Raw genomic sequence first — 10,205 nt, forward strand, 5'->3', positions numbered from 1 at the left:
GAGTTCGCCTACAATAATAGCTACCAAGAAAGTATAGCGATGGCGCCTTTTGAGGCACTATATGGTCGAAAGTGTCGTTCTCCTATCCATTGGAGCGACGTGGGCGAGAAAGCGGCTCTTGGCCCAGATGTGGTGCGGGAGGCGGAAGAAAAAGTTCGCCTTGCCCGTCAACGATTGGCGGTGGCGCAATCTCGGCAAAAGAGTTATGTCGACAAAAGAAGAAAGGATTTAGAGTTCGCGGTTGGAGACCGTGTATTCTTGAGAGTATCACCGATGCGAGGAGTAAAGCGTTTGGGGTCCGCGGGAAGCTAAGCCCCCGTTATGTCGGACCGTTTGAGATATTAGAACGTGTGGGTGCGGTGGCGTATAAACTCGCACTACCGCCGAGACTCGCGGGAGTTCACAATGTTTTCCATGTGTCGAATCTCCGAAAGTATATCCGAAACGCGACACATGTATTGGAGTACGAGCCCGTGGAGCTACGTGAAGACATGTCCTATGAGGAGTACCCCGTGTGCATCCTCGATAAAGAGGTTAGGAAGTTGCGGAGTCGCAAAATCCCTTATGTGAAAGTCCATTGGAGCAACCACGCGGCCCGAGAAGCCACTTGGGAGCTCGAGGAAACCATGCGGAGAGAGTATCCGCATCTATTTGAATCGACGAGTTAAGGTATGCGTAATTTCGCGGACGAAATTATTTTAAGGGGTGGAGAATGTAATATACCGAAAATTCGGAAAATAAATGTCGAACTTTAGTCAAATTGACCAAAGTGCGAAGACGGTACACTTCGGAAAGTCCGAAGGTGTTAAAATGAGTAAAAGTGAGTTACGGGAGGTTTTCGAGAGCTATAGAATCAAATCTGCAAAGCTGCAGATTTTGAGCTCTCGGGGACCGTTCCTGGTGGGAGAGACCGGTCCCCGAACGCGTATGAAATGAGACAGCCGAAAAATCGGCTAAGTCCTGAGAAATTAGTTCTCGGGAATCGGTCCCTGCCTGAGAGACCGGTCCACGAGAGACCGGTCCCCCAAGGAGAGACCGGTTGCACTGCGCGCAGCAGCTCTGGCTGCGCTGGGACGACATTCGGGAACCGGTCCCTGAAGAAGAGACCGGTCCCCGCCTGCGCGGAATGCCCAGTTCGGGCAGTGTATTAAAGTGAAAGTTGAGGGGTTTAGCTGCAATTTTGCAACCCAATAGGCTATGTATTGGGGTAAATGAGGGATTTCTCTCATTTTCACCCTCTCATTCCCTCTCATCTCTCTTTCTCTCTCTAGAAGACAAAGAAGGAGAAGAAGAGGGCAAGGAAAGGAAGGAAAAGAAGAGGAAGAAAGTGAAGAAGAAGCTTTTGGAGCAAAGAGGCTTCATCTCCTTCTTCTCCAGTGCAAGAAAAGGAAGCTTACAAGGTAAGCTTTGAACCCTAATGTAGTAAAACCCTAGAAATGGGTTTGAATGAACCTAGAAATTGGGTATTTAATGGAGTATTAGAGTCCTTGAAGGCCTTTCTTTTGCTTCTTTAGAGATATCAAAGCCTGTCGTTAAGCATCGAAATGGAAGCTTCACCCCCCACCTCTCATGGTGTGAAATCCAAAAACTAGGGTTGGAAATTGAATAGGAATGCTTTAAGCTAGCATTGAACTCTTGTAGAGTATATTGAAGCTAACTTTTGCTTCCCGAATGACGATCAAACTCTAGCCGTTTGGTATATGTATTTGGAGCTAGGGGCTCCAAATTCGGGGCTTTGCTCGATGGGGAGAATTTTCTAAGTGCAATGTGACCCTCTAAAAACCTAATTGGGGGTTTTCCGAGCGTTGGGCCTCGATTAATGTACGAAAAACCAATGCAAAGATATGGGCAAAATGACCTATTAAGCGTTTTCGTTTTGCCGCAGTGGTATATAAACAAGGCCTTCTAAAAAATCCCCAAGAAATTAATCGGGAGCACTTGAAAGCCTCGAGGTGCGGGTGGTGTCTCTCAAACCCGATTGAACGTTCTCTCTATTGCCTAATTGTGTCACTTCATTTTGCAGAATATATTATATGTTGTGCATCATTTTGCGGTAAAGTAGATGATGATAATGTAATGTTGCCGATGATTGTGAGACCAATTTGCCGCACTAATATGATGAATAAGAACCTTTGAATGGTGTAGAACCCTCATATGTATGCATGAGAGAAATTTGACCGGTGCTAAAGTGAGCCAAAGAACCCAGTGGCATCCATGACATAGATCGAGTAGGTGTGTGTGGCATTCTTTGAAACGTAAAGTCAAAGTGACACTAGAGTTAGGTGTGTGGGTGAGCCAAAAACAAAGAGAATGTAAGAATGTATGAAATGACAGATGTGTAAGAGCTTAAAGTAAAGTGGGGGCTTAGACGAGAATGTTAAAGAACAAGAATTGTGCTTAAAAATGGCAAAAGGTAACAGTGGAAAAGTAATGGAACAACGACATGCTTAGATTAGCAACATAAGAGTGACGATATTAAGATTAACAGAGCTAGTGTAAAGTTAAATTGAACTTATAAACCCTTTGAGTTAAGGATGATGCATCATTACTTCTATGAGTTCCGTGGCTCGGAGGGCGTCGCTCCCCCTCGAGCGATGGCGTCCGGAGTTATGCATACGGTGGTTGGAGTAATACCCCGAAGGGACGGGTTCCTGCGGGGTGAGTTCCTGCGATGATGGACTTAATGTGAAGCAAGTTAACGTGGCGATACCCCCGGGTTAGCCTTGAGATTAAAGAATAAAGAACAAAGAGTAAAGAACAAAGAACAAAGTGTAAAGATAAAGAACGAAAGAACTTGCATAATCTGTATATGTTAATGTTGAGCATATTCCTTGCTTTTGTTCAGGCATATTAGCATCATGTTGTAGATTGGTTACTATATTTCAGCTTATCCTTTCTATTATGCCTGAGTTAGTCCTAGTGGGAAAGTCGGTGATGTTGAGGCCGAACCCACTGGGAACTTTGTTGTAGTTCTCACCCCACTATTTCCACAGAGCCGGGACCGAGCGAGCCGGCGAGCGACCGAGGTAAAGGTATCGCGCCTTAGTCAGAGGCCACCAAAGTTGGGTTTCATTTTGTAGTAAAGTACCCTATGTTCATCTTTTGTATTTGATGACTAGTGATGTAAAGAAGAGAATGTAATGTGTATTTTGAGGTAAATGTCATGTAAGAAAGACATGATGAAATGATGTAATGAATGTAAGAATTCGATAAATTACTAGATGAACGCAATGTATATGATCAAAAATGAATCATAGTACAAGTGAATGTTTAGTTTCCTTTTTCTTTCACTAATGGCTATTGCCTACCCTCGTGTAAGCCGTTTGTGTATGTTTCCGCTAGTGCTTTTCTCTATTGATGAAAATGTACATGTGATGAGCCTTGGGCGGATAGGGGAAACCTTGTCCGTTCGGCGTCTGTTTGACGTGCTCGGGTCCGGCCAAATTGGTGTCGGTCCCGGGGCGTGACACTCTACCTAGGGCGCGATGCCCTTACCGTGATCCTCCGCCGGCTCGCTCGGTCCGGGCTCTGTGGAAAATGGGGTGTCAGAACTACAACAAAGTTTTCAGTGGATTCGGCAACCAACAACGCCGACTTTCCCACTAGGTCTAAATCAGGCATAATAGAAGAAAAGAGATATAGATAGTAACCAAACTATACAAATGCAGCTAATATGCCTGAACAATAATAAATACAATGCTCAATTGTATGCTCATGTTGAATGCAAGGTCACAATCTTATTACCCAATCTCTTGGCTAACTCGTAGGTTTCGCCCTCAACGACTCACCAACCAAATCCCTAATATCGGGGAGATACCCGCTATAACCCGACGGGACCGTCCTCCGGAGAGATACTCGCTATGACCCAATGATGACAACTCCGGAGCACATTGCCCGAGGGGGAGTTACCACCCGCGAGCAAGGACTTACAGGTAAGTATGATCCCATCCTTAACTATAAGAATATCAAGTCCAATCCATTCCTTAATTATAAGGAAACAATACACATATGACCCTTAACTCTAAGGTTGTTATGTCATTATGTTGCTACCTCTATTTACTTGTATTCTTTAACCTTTACTAGTGTCATATACACTACTTTGTTCTTGTACTCATTCATTGATGCCACACTTGTTTTCTAAGTGTCTACTCTAGCATATCTTGACTCGTTGATGCCACTCTCTACAATTATGTCAATTTGTCACTTTTGTTCTCTAAAGCTACTAAGTTCTTGTCATTTCTCATGCATACATAAGGTAAACAAAATTCTCATATTCTTACAAGTATTTCACATGCATTTGAACTCACAACATGCAAAAGAAGCTTACAATTACCCTACTATGCAATATGCTCAAATACATACATATGCTCAAATGTGACACTCTAGACATAAAAGAAATTTCGAGGTCCTTGGAATGCACCACCCACCTTAGATGGTTGTAGGGATGCTACGATGAATTTTTTGGGATTTTTGAAGCCCTACTTTTTCGCCTGCGGCAAAACGAAGCCAAATTAGGCTTTTTCTCAATAACTCCATCTAAACCTTTTCGTAACGTCAAACGGAGTTGTCTTACGCGTGGGGAATACCCCTAATTAGGTTTCTATAAGGTCAATTTGTCTTAGAAACACTCGAAGGCAAAAGTTCCAAATTGGATGCCCTAATGTCGCCATTTGCAAAACCTAGGTTTTGGTGTAACATATGAAAACTTGGAGTTGCAATGTCAACTTTGACCTAGAGGGTCAAAGTGAGGATTGAGCTAGTTGGACATCATCCCCGAGTGATTTGTGATGCGTGTGAATGAATTCTGGAGATAAATAAGTGTTTCGGCGCAAATTGGGCGCAAAACGAAATATAAAGAAAATTTCGGATTTCCGACGCTAACTTTGATTAAAAGAATTAAAGTAAGGCGTAAGGATAAATTGTGGAATCTCCCAATCAATTGTGAAGTTTTGGAAAAGCCAAGGGTGTGTTTTCAAAGGGTTTTGAAGTGTTCAGTGCGAAGTGGTAGTGCAAAAGGGAGAAATTTCTGCCGTGTAATGAAATTGGAGCTGATTCTATTGCTAATTCGGCTCCAATAATGTCAAAATGAAAAGAAATTTCTTCCAAATTAAATTGGTAGCTTATGAAGGTCCCTTGGTATATTTTGGAAGTGTTTGGGTGAAATCGGTGTGAAGACAGAAAATTTAGAATTTTCTGTAAAGGACGGGACTGAGAAATTAGCAGAAAAATGCACAGTGTCAGAAAATTATGAAAATTGGCAGAGATGTCAGGAACGTTATTATGAGGCTAGATTTGAAGTTTCATATTTTTCTGACACCTGTAGAGAGAGAAATAGCATCTGGAAGTTATCTGATAAAGATTACAGTTCGGGATAGTTCGCCGTGACCAAACGGGGTCGAAACTAAAATGTTAAAATTTTAGTGGACTTATGAAGTAAAAACGAGCATTCCTGTCAAATTTGAACTCAATCAGACTTTCGGAAGGGCCTGCGAAAGGTATTTGATCCGTGTCGCTAAACGGATAAGTCGGAGGGCATTATGGTAATTAGTACCATGTTAGTGGATTTCCACTAACCTGCAGCCAGACTATCCCTCCATCCTTATCCTCTGCCCTCTCCATTCTGCATACGTAGAGAGAGAGAAGGAGAAAAGGAAAGAAGAGAAAAGAGAAGAAGCAGATGAAGAAGGAGAAAAAGAAAGAAAAGTAAGAATTTCTTCTGCTCTTTCTCTCTTTGCTGTTTCTCTCCCTCTCACCCCCCTATCCTTGCTGCTGCCAGCAGCTTCAGCAGGAGCAGCAGCAGCCCCTGCTGCCAGTAGTTTTAGCAGGAACAGCAGCAGCTTTAGCTTCAGCAGCCTCAGCAGCAGCTGCTTCAGCAGCAGTTAGCAGTAGCAGCAGCCTCAGCAGCAGCTGCTTCAGCAGTAGCCTCAGCAGCAGTTAGCAGCAGCAGCAGCCTCAGCAGCAGCTGCTTCAGCAGCAGCCTCAGCAGCTTCAGCAGCTGCTGTCAGCAGCAGCTTGCGCAGCAGCAGTCGCAGTTCAGCAGCAGCAGCAGCTCAGCAGGAGCAACAGCAGTCAGCAGCAGCTGCAGCTTCAGCAGGAGCAGCAGCTTCAGCAGGAACAGCAGTAGAAGCCTGCTGCTGCAAGGAAAGAAGAAGAAAGAAAAGAAAAGAAAGAAAGAAAAGAAAACAAGAAAGAAAGGAAATGAAATAGAGAGAAAAAATGAAATCGAAGTCTTTGGGCAGATTTCATTAATTATTTTTGAGATTCTTGGGTTAAAAAGTGTTGAATTACTCTAGTGAATTGTGAAATTGCATTGAAACGAGCTTCTATAGAAATTGACCCCGATAATGCACTTTTGCAGGATAGAAGTCCTAAAGCGAAATTGACCGCGTACAAACCTAATTGGGGGTAAAGAAAACGCGTTGGCGAAGTCGGTTCGGCAATCCGTCGCTCCTACGCGAAGATATCGCCAAAAGAAGATTTTCGGCGTCGATAGTCGCGAGCGCGGGTCGCGGTTCTCGGGAAAGCGCTAGAAGCACATTTCTCCCCTTCCGGCATCAAAGAAAGGTGGGTTGTGCTTACCGAAGTGATTAGGTCACTTCCATGCCAAAGTAAATCATAGTTTCATTTGACGCATATATGACGATAACTGTCGACATATGAATGCTAAATGCATATAAGTAGGCCTATATGAGTGTGGGCATATGTTAATGCTAGATGATCCATGTGAATGTGAATGCTAAATGAATATGAATAGGAATATGAATATGAATATGAGTATGAATATGAATGCCATATGAATGCTAGATGCACATGGATATTGAACGCTAGATACATATGAATGAAATTGTCGAAATGTGAATACAAATGCTAAAGTAAACATAATTGTTAATACATGATACATGAAAGCTAATACTTGTGAATATGAAGGTTTGATGCTTATATCCAAACACATATGAAAATGAATATACTATAATTCAAGCTATATGAATATCGATAATTCTCGTTGATTAGAAACCTCAACGGTAACAAGATACATGAGAACATGTGAACTATGAACCTAGGCAAGAACACCTAGGGTGATGTATAGATCGAGTGGCATGAGTTTAAGTTATTAAACATAAGAAACATATGTTGGACATTATATCGATGGTGTGGAATGAACCTAAGTTATTAAACCTAGGTTGGACATTGTATAGATCGAGTGGCATGAACCTAGTATTATTGAACATAGGTCGGACATTAACCTAGCGTCATTGGCCCTAGGTCAAGTAAGTTAACCTAGAGTTGAGATCTAGGAGAAAGAATATTAAACCTAGTGTAAACGAACCTAGGTTATGATGTAATGAAACACTCGATAAAAAGTAAATCAAGTTGTGAATTATAGTGGCAATAGGACCACTAGAAAGTGAATAGTATAGACCTAAGAAGGTCGTCAACATAGGGTCAGTGAGTAAACCCTTAAGTTGTGGAATGGATCCCGGAATCCTTAGGTATGGTGTGATGGCAGAAATAGAATCTTAACTACGGGATTGACGGTTCTCCTCTCCCGGTAGTGATTCAACGGGATTGACGGTTCTCCTCTCCCGGTATGCCATGAAACAAGTGAAGTGAATCGAAACTACGGGATCGACGGTTCTCCTCTCCCGGTATTGATTCAACGGGATTGACGGTTCTCCTCTCCCGGAGCTAACGGGTTTGACGGTTCTCCTCGCCCGTTGAGCTTGAGCGACTTAGGGTCACGGGGATCGACGGTTCTCCTCTCCCTGTGATGGACCTAGTGTCGCGTGGACTTAAGGCTGAGGTGCTTGTGAGACGTCCTTCACCTCGAGCCTGACTTGACGCGGTACTTCGCGGTTGATTGACTCAAGACCGAGTCGAGTGGCTAGATGGCTAAGGTAAAGTAACCTTAGGAAAGAATCGCCAGTGAGTACAGTAAGAATAAAGAATAAAGCATAAAGAAAAGAATAAAGGAAATAGCTAATGAATGAAATTAGCTAAGAAAGAATAAAATGGCTACAAATAGAGAATGGCTAATGATGTAAAGTAGAATCAAGTAATCTACTTACATGAATTACAGGTAATGCATATTGCATAGCAGCGAGGCAAGGTATGGTTTTATTTATCGCATCGTTAAATATCTATCTGTCTATTGTTGAACTAACCTACTGTTGCCTCCTTTGGACCTAGTGGGTCGAGCTCTTCTCTTGGGTGGCCGTACCCACTGGGAACTATATTTATATAGTTCTCACCCCCGTGTTGTTTTGGGGGTACAGGTTACACGCGAGCGGCGCGGCGGCGCGAGGACAGGGCGTAGCTTTGTAGATAGCGCCCCACCACTGAGACTGAGATAGCAACACCCTGAAGAGGTCAAGTTCAGAGTTCAAATGGAAAGAAACAAAATTGTAGTAATTTGTATAAGTTTCGTATTAACTTAAAAGCATATGTGGTTATGTAAATATAAAATATTGTAAATGTAAAAGAATCTCTGAGATGAATACTTGTAATAGCATAGTTTGCACTTTATGTTTTCGATACATATGCAATCTACATACTTGCTACAGTTCCTGTTTGGAACCTCTTGTATTGCATTGTTTAGATTGTTGACGCCTAGAACGTACAGGGGAGGCTCTGTCCGTTCGGCGGTCTGTCGACGAGCCCGAATCCGACCAAATAGGCGGAGCTCGGGGCGTGACATTTGGTCTCTAAAACAAGTAAAAGAGAGCTTGTCCAACATCTAGAAGCTCATTTAGAACCATCTACACCAATTCTAGGGCTTATAAAACAAACCCTAAAATTCTACCATTAGAGCACTTAGGAGAAACATGAGTTTTCATGTGTTCTATAGCTTCAACTAGGTTTCTATACTCATTAGAAGATCAAAACCTAGTTTTCTAGGACATAAACCCAAACCCTAGCCTAGGTTTTCATGAAAACCTTACCTTGGCCCAAAGCTCTCCAAGGTCCTTCTTGTTGGAGAGATCCCAAGCCTTCAAAGCCTTCAAATCCACCTTCAATCCCTTCTCCCTCCTTCTCTTTGCTCTTTGGGGGGAGTTCTAGAGAGAGAAAGAGAGAAATAAGAGAGGAGGTGTGTAGTGGCTGTGGGAGAGGGAGAGAGGAGTGTTGGGGTTATATATATGGTGCTACAATTACCAAAAACCCCTCCACTTATTCTTATTTGTAGTAGTTTTTATTTTGCTGCCAGATCCAAAGTGTACCGATACACTTTGTTCTGTCACCGGTTACACGATCACGCAGAGAGCAAACCCGAGAGCAACTCTCTCGGTTTCACAGGATTTGTATCGATACACTTTGATTTTGTACCGGTACACATATCTGTACCGGTGACAACTCGATGGTTGTACCGGTACACTTTGCCCAGACTTTGATTTTTGGCTCCGTTTCGATTCTATTTAGCGCCGATCGATGCCAAAACCTTTCCAACACTTCTGGAACTCATTTTTAACCCTTCCAACACTTGGTAGGTTAATTGAAACTCGCCCAATTAATCCATTCGCACACTTTAGTCAATTTGGCTAAAGTTCTCTATTTCCTTTCGCATTATTCACTTTTAAATCGCGCCGAGCAATGCTAAAACTCGGTTAACACTCTCGGGACTCGACTTTGACCCTTCCATCATTGTTGGAATGTCAATAGGACTTTGTCTATCCATTTCTCTCGGCACTTTAACCAATTTCGCTAAAGTTTGATAATCGTTATCGAGGTTTCAATACGTTACATGTAGAGCCTTGGAGAAGTATTGTTGCTGTTGCAGCGTGATCTTGGCTGAACCTCCTAGTGTTTCGGGCCCTTCTTGCTGCCGTGGAATTGCTTTCGAGGTGGGTTAATCATCGATTTTTCCTCCTAAGCATGTGCATAGTAGACATGTATAATTTTCAGCTTTGGTATATTATGTTTAGCTCAAATTCAGTGATTAGTAAAGTATATGAAATCTGAATTTGGAGCATGCTGTGGTAAATTAAATAAATATACATGTTGAACTTGAAAATTGACTTAGGAGAAAACCAGCGATTCTATCCCGTTATATGCTTAAACTACCAGATTTAGCTCTAGGAGCCATGCTTGTTTGTATCGTAGCAGTTTCAGAGCGGTGGATACCCAGGGTAGTTTAGAATGCATTTACACTCGTGCGGGATGCCGAGTTTCGGTAACATTCAACTGTAGCTTCTACACTATCTTTTCTGTTC

General features: G+C 42.7%; 1 long non-coding RNA gene across 1 annotated transcript; it reads left to right on the forward strand.

Annotated features, from left to right (window-relative positions):
* The first annotated feature begins 6,096 nt into the window (after positions 1-6,096).
* Positions 6,097-8,506, forward strand: LOC109703803. Its single transcript, XR_002214018.1, has 2 exons — positions 6,097-6,564; positions 8,274-8,506. It is a non-coding gene; the product is annotated as an uncharacterized LOC109703803 (long non-coding RNA).
* The last annotated feature ends 1,699 nt before the right edge of the window (positions 8,507-10,205 follow it).

The sequence above is a fragment of the Ananas comosus genome, unplaced genomic scaffold, assembly GCF_001540865.1.
Source record: "Ananas comosus cultivar F153 unplaced genomic scaffold, ASM154086v1, whole genome shotgun sequence".
In the NCBI taxonomy this organism is placed as follows: Eukaryota; Viridiplantae; Streptophyta; class Magnoliopsida; order Poales; family Bromeliaceae; genus Ananas; species Ananas comosus.